This window comes from Amblyomma americanum, chromosome 1, assembly GCF_052857255.1.
Source record: "Amblyomma americanum isolate KBUSLIRL-KWMA chromosome 1, ASM5285725v1, whole genome shotgun sequence".
Classification (NCBI taxonomy): domain Eukaryota; kingdom Metazoa; phylum Arthropoda; class Arachnida; order Ixodida; family Ixodidae; genus Amblyomma; species Amblyomma americanum.
The window spans coordinates 384,311,307-384,317,765 of record NC_135497.1 but is presented as its reverse complement, the minus strand read 5'-3'; positions in this window follow the sequence as shown (position 1 = coordinate 384,317,765).

The following is a 6,459-nucleotide window of genomic DNA, read 5'->3' as shown; positions in this document are numbered from 1 at the left end:
CAACCTGGCGTTGAGACAACACCCAGAAAAGGCAAGGACAGGAGGGGGATAGTTTTCCTGTACGTTCATGCTTGTCCTTTTCGTTCAATGGTTCACCTGTTAGTCTCAGCTCACCCTGTTCACTTCTGCGCCGGTCGTGCCTTTTAGCGGAGTTGCCCGGTTTTCAAGATGAAGTCATTTGGAGGTTTTACTGTTTGAACGAGAAACGCGGCGTTGAGACAACAGAAAGAAAAGTCAAGAACAGGACGGAGACAGTTTTCCTGCACATTCATGCTTGTCCTTTTCGTTCACTGGTTCACTTGTTAGTCTCAGCCTGCACTGTCCACTTCTGCGTCTGTCGTCCGTGTATTCTAGCGCAGTTGCCCCGTTTTCAAGGTGGTCATTGGGAGGTTTTACTATTTGAACGAGGAACGTGGCCTTGAGAGACCACACAGAAAAGGCAAGGACAGGATGGGGACAGTTTTCCTGCACATTCATGCTTGTCGTTTTCATTCACTGGATCACTTCTTATTCTCAACCCGCCCTGTTCACTTCTACGCCTGTCGTCCGTGTTTTTAGCGCAGTTGCCACGTTTTCATTGTGAGGTCATTGGGAGGTTTTACTGTTTGAAGGAATAACGTGGCGTTGAGACAACACCCAGAAAAGGCAAGGACTGGGCGGGGAGAGTTTTCCTGCACATTCATGCTTGTCGTTTTCGTTCACTGGTTCAGATGTTAGTCTCAGCCCGCCCGGTCCACTTATGCTTCGGTCGTCTGTGTCTTCAAGCGCAGTTGCCTCTTTTCAAGGTGAAGTCATGAGGTTTTACTGTTTGCACGAGGAATGTGCTGTTGAGACAGCCCACAGAAAATGCAAGGACAGGCCGGGGACAGTGTTCCTGCACATTCATGCTTGTCCTTTCGTTCAGTGCTTCACTTGTTAGTCTCAGTCCACCCTGTTCACTTCTGCGCCTATCGTACGTGCTTTTAGCGCGGTTGCCTCTCTTCAAGGTGAAGTCATGGGGAGGTTTTACTGTTTGAACAAGGAACGTGGCGTTGAGACAACACACAGAAAAGTCATGGACAGGACGGGGACAATGTTTCTGCACACTCATGCTTGTCCTTTTCGTTCAGTGGTTCACTTGTTAGTCTCAGCCCACCCTGTTCACTTCTGCGCCTGTCATCCGTGCTTTTAGCACAGTTGCCCTGTTTTCAAGGTGAACTCATTGGGAGATGTTACTGTTTGAACGAGGAAAGCGGCATTGAGACAACACACAAAAGAGTCAAGGAAGGACAGGATGGGAACAGTTTTCCTGCACATTCATGCTTGTCCTTTTTGTTCACTGGTTCACTTGTTAGTCTCAGCCCGCCCTGTTCGCTTCTGTGTCTAACGCCCGTGTCTTCTAGCGAAGTTTCCCAGTTTTCGAGGTGAAGTAATTGGGAGGTTTTAGGGTTTGAACGAAGAACGTGGCGTTGAAACGCACAAAAAGTCATGGATAAGACGTGGACAGTTTTCCTGCACAATCATGCTTGTACTTTTCGTTCACTGGCTCACTTGTTAGTCTCAGCCCGCCCCGTCCACTTCTGCGTCTGTCGTCCGTGTCTTCTACTGCAGTTGCCCCGTTTTCAAGGTGAAGTCATTGGGAGGATTTACTGTTTGAACGAGGAACGCGGCGTTGAGACAACACACAGAGAAGGCAAGGACAGAGCGGGGACAGTTTTCATGCACATTCATGCTTGTCCTTTTCGTTGACTGCTTTTCTTGTTAGTCTCAGCCCGCCCTGTCAACTTCTGCGTCTGTCGTCCGTGTCTTCTAACCCAGTAACAAAAGAACTGTAGCGCGACAAGACGAACACAAGACAGAGGCACACAGGACTTCACAGGACGGTTGCCTCTTGCAAGGTGAAGTAATGGGGAGGTTTTACTGTTTGGACGAGAAACGTGGCGTTGAGACAACACACAGAAAACGCAAGGACAGGCCGGGGATAGTGTTCCTGCACATTCATGCTTGTCCTTTTCGTTCAATGGTTCACTATTCAGTCTCATCCCGCCCTGTTCACTTCTGCGCCTGTCATCCGTGCTTTTAGGACAGTTGCCCTGTTTTCAAGGTGAACTCATTGGGGAGGTGTTACCGTTTGAACGAGGAAAGCGGCATTGAGATAAGACACCAAAAAGTCAAGGACAGGAAGGGGACAGTTTTCCTACACATTCATGATTGTCCTTTTCGTTTACTGGTTCACATGTTAGTCTCAGCCCACCCTGTCCACTTCTGCGTCGGTCGTCCGTGTCTTCTAGCGCTGTTTCCTCTTTTCAAGGTGAAGTCATGGGGAGGTTTTGCAGTTTGAACGAGGAACGTGGCGCTGAGATAACACATAGAAAAGGCAAGAACGGGATGGGGTCAGTTTTCCTGCACATTCATTCTTGTCCTTTTCTTTCACTCGTTCACTTTTTAGTCCCAGCCCGCCCTTTCAAATTCTGCATCGGTCGTCTGTGTCTCCTAGCGCAGTTGCCCCGTTTTCAAGGTGAAGTCATTTGGAGGTTTTACTATTTGAATGAGCAACGCGGAGTTACGAGAACACCCAGAAAGGAAGGCACAGGACGGGGAGTTTTCCTGCACATTCATGCTTGTCCTTTTCATTCACTCGTTCACTTCTTAGTCCCAGCCCGCCCTGTCAACTTCTGCGTCTGTCGTCCGTGTCTTCAAGTGCAGTTGCCCCGTTCTCAAGGTGAAGACATTGGGAGGTTTTACTATTTGAATGAGGATTGCGTAGTTAAGAGAACACCCAGAAAAGGAAGGGACAGGCCGGGGAAAGTTTTCCTGCACATTCATGCTTGTCCTTTTCATTCACTCGTTCACTTCTTAGTACCAGCCCGCCCTGTCAACTTCTGCGTCTGTCGTCCATAACTTCAAGCGCAGTTGCCCCGTTCTCAAGGTGAAGACATTGGGAGGTTTTATTCTTTGAAAGAGGAACGTGGCGCTGAGATAACACATAGAAAAGGCAAGAACGGGACGGGGACAGTTTTCCTGCACATTCATTCTTGTCCTTTTCGTTCACTCGTTCACATCTTAGTCCCGGCCCGCCCTGTCAAATTCTGCATCTGTCGTCTGTCTCTTCTAGCGCAGTTGCCCCGTTTTTCGAGGTGAAGTCATTTGGAGGTGTTACTATTTGAATGAGCAACGCGGAGTTAAGAGAACACCCAGAAAAGGAAGGCACAGGACGGGGATAGTTTTCCTGCACATTCATGCTTGTCCTTTTCATTCACTCGTTCACTTCTTAGTCCCAGCCCGCCCTGTCAACTTCTGCGTCTGTCGTCCGTGTCTTCAAACGCAGTTGCCCCGATCTCAAGGTGAAGACATTGGGAGGTTTTACTATTTGATAGAGGAACGCGGAGTTAAGAGAACACCCAGAAAAGGAAGGGACAGGACGGGGAGAGTTTTCCTGCCCATTCATGCTTGTCCTTTTCATTGACTCGTTCACTTCTTAGTCCCAGCCCGCCCTGTCAACTTCTGCGTCAGTCGTCCGTGTCTTTTAGCGCAGTTGCCCCGTTTTCAAGGTGAAGACATTGGGAGGTTTTATTCTTTGAAAGAGGAACGTGGCGCTGAGATAACACCCAGAAAAGGAAGGCACAGGACGGGGAGAGTTTTCCTGCACATTAATGCTTGTCCTTTTGATTCACTCGTTCACTTCTTATTCCCAGCCCGCCCTGTCAACTTCTGCGTCTGTCGTCCGTGTCTTCAAGCGCAGTTGCCCCGTTGTCAAGGTGAACACATTGGGAGGTTTTATTCTTTGAAAGAGGAACGTGGCGCTGAGATAACACTTAGAAAAGGCAAGAACAGGACGGGAAAAGTTTTCCTGCACATTCATTCGTTTCCTTTTCGTTCACTCGTTCACTTCTTAGTCGCAGCCCGCCCTGTCAACTTCTGCGTCTGTCGTCCGTGTCTTTTAGCGCAGTTGCCCCGTTTTCAAGGTGAAGACATTGGGAGGTTTTATTCGTTGAAAGAGGAACGTGGCACTGAGATAACACCCAGAAAAGGAAGGGACAGGACGGGGAGAGTTTTCCTGCACATTCATGCTTGTCATTTTCATTCACTCGTTCAATTCTTATTCCCAGCCCGCCCTGTCAACTTCTGCGTCTGTCGTCCATGTCTTCAAGCGCAGTTGCCCCGTTTTCAAGGTGAAGACATTGGGAGGTTTTATTCTTTGAAAGAGAAACGTGGCGCTGAGATAACACATAGAAAAGGCAAGAACGGGACGGGGACAGTTTTCCTGCACATTCATTCTTGTCCTTTTCGTTCACTCGTTCACTTCTTAGTCCCGGCCCGCCCTGTCAACTTCTGCGTCTGTCGTCCGTGTCTTCAAGCGCAGTTGCCCCGTTCTCAAGATCAACACATTGGGAGGTTTTATTCTTTGACAGAGGAACGTGGCGCTGCGATAACACTTAGAAAAGGCAAGAACAGGACGGGGACAGTTTTCCTGCACATTCATTCTTGTCCTTTTCGTTCACTCGTTCACTTCTTAGTCCCGGCCCGCCCTGTCAAATTCTGCATCTGTCGTCCGTGTCTTCTAGCGCAGTTGCCCCGTTTTCAAGGTGAAGTCATTTGGAGGATTTACTATTTGAATGAGGAACGCGAAGTTAAGAGAACGCCCAGAAAACGAAGGGACAGGACGGGGAGAGTTTTCCTGCACATTCATGCTTGTCCTTTTCATTCACTCGTTCACTTCTTAGTCTCGGCCCGCCCTGTCAACTTCTGCGTCTGTCATCCGTGTCTTCAAGCGCAGTTGCCCCGTTCTCACGGTGAAGACATTGGGAGGTTTTAGTCCTTGAAAGAGGAACGTGGCGCAGCGATAACACATAGAAAAGGCAAGAACAGGATGGAGACAGTTTTCCTGCACATTCAATTTTGTCCTTTTCGTTCACTCGTTCACTTCTTAGTCCCAGCCCGCCCTGTCAACTTCTGCGTCTGTCGTCCGTGTCTTCAAGCGCAGTTGCCCCGTTCTCAAGATCAACACATTGGGAGGTTTTATTCTTTGACAGAGGAACGTGGCGCTGCGATAACACTTAGAAAAGGCAAGAACAGGACGGGGACAGTTTTCCTGCACATTCATTCTTGTGCTTTTCGTTTACTCGTTCACTTCTTAGTCCCAACCCTCCCTGTCAAATTCTGCGTCTGTCGTCCGTGTCTTCTAGCGCAGTTGCCCCGTTCAAGGTGAAGACATTGGGAGGTTTTATTCTTTGAAACGGGAACGTGGCGCTGAGATAACACATAGAAAAGGCAAGAACAGGACGGGGAGAGTTTTCCTGCACATTCATTCTTGTCCTTTTCGTCCACTCGTTCACTTCTTAGTCCCAGCCCGCCCTTTCAACTTCTGCGTCTTTCGTCCGTGTCTTCAAGCGCAGGGTGAAGACATTGGGAGGTTTTATTCTTTGAAAGAGGAACGTGGCGTTGAGATAACACATAGAAAAGGCAAGGACAGGACAGGGACAGTTTTTCTGGACATTCATTCTTGTCCTTTTCGTTCACTCATTCACTTCTTAGTCCCAGCCCGCCCTGTCAAATTCTTCGTCTGTCGTCCGTGTCTTCTAGCGCAGTTGCCCCGTTTTCAAGGTGAAGTCATTGGGAGGTTTTACTATTTGAATGAGGAACGTGGAGTAAAGAGAACACCCAAAAAAGAAAGGGACAGGACAGAGACAGTTTTCCTGCACATTCATGCTGGTCCTTTTCGTTAACTGGTTCACTTGTTAGTCTCCATCGCCCTGTCCACTTCTGCGTCTATCGTCCGTGTCTTCTAGCGCAGGTGCCCTGTTTTCAAGGTGAATTCATTGGGAGGTTTTACTATTTGAAGGGGGAACACGCGGTTCACACAACGCCCAGAAAAGGCAACGACAGGATGGGGAGAGTTTTCCTGCACATTCATGCTTGTCCTTTTCGTTCACTGGTTCACTTGTTAGTCTCAGCCCTCCCAGGGTCCACTTCTACATCTGTCGTCCGTGTCTTCTAGAACAGTTGCCTCTTTTCAATGTGAAGTCATGGAGAGGTTTTACTGTTCGAACAAGGAACGTGGCGTTGAGGTAACACACAGAAAATGCAAGGACAGGTCAATGTTAGTGTTCCTGCACATTCAAGCTTGATTTTTCTTTCAGTGGTTTCCTTGTTAGTCTCAGCCCGCCCTGTTCACTTCTGCGCCTGTCGTCCGTGCTTTTAGCGCAGTTGCCACGTTTTCATTGTGAAGTCATTGGGAGGTTTTTCTGTTTGCACGAGGAACGCGGCGTTGAGAGAATACACAGAAAAGGCAAGGACAGGTCGCGGACAGTTTTTCTGCGCATTCATGCTTCTCCTTTTCGTTCACTGGTTCACTTTTAGTCTCTGCCCTCCCGGTCCACTTCTGCGTCTGTCGTCCGTGTCTTCTAGCGCAGTTGCCCCGTTTTCAATGTGAAGTCATCGGGAGGTTTTACTGCTTGAACGAGGAACGTGGCGTTGAGA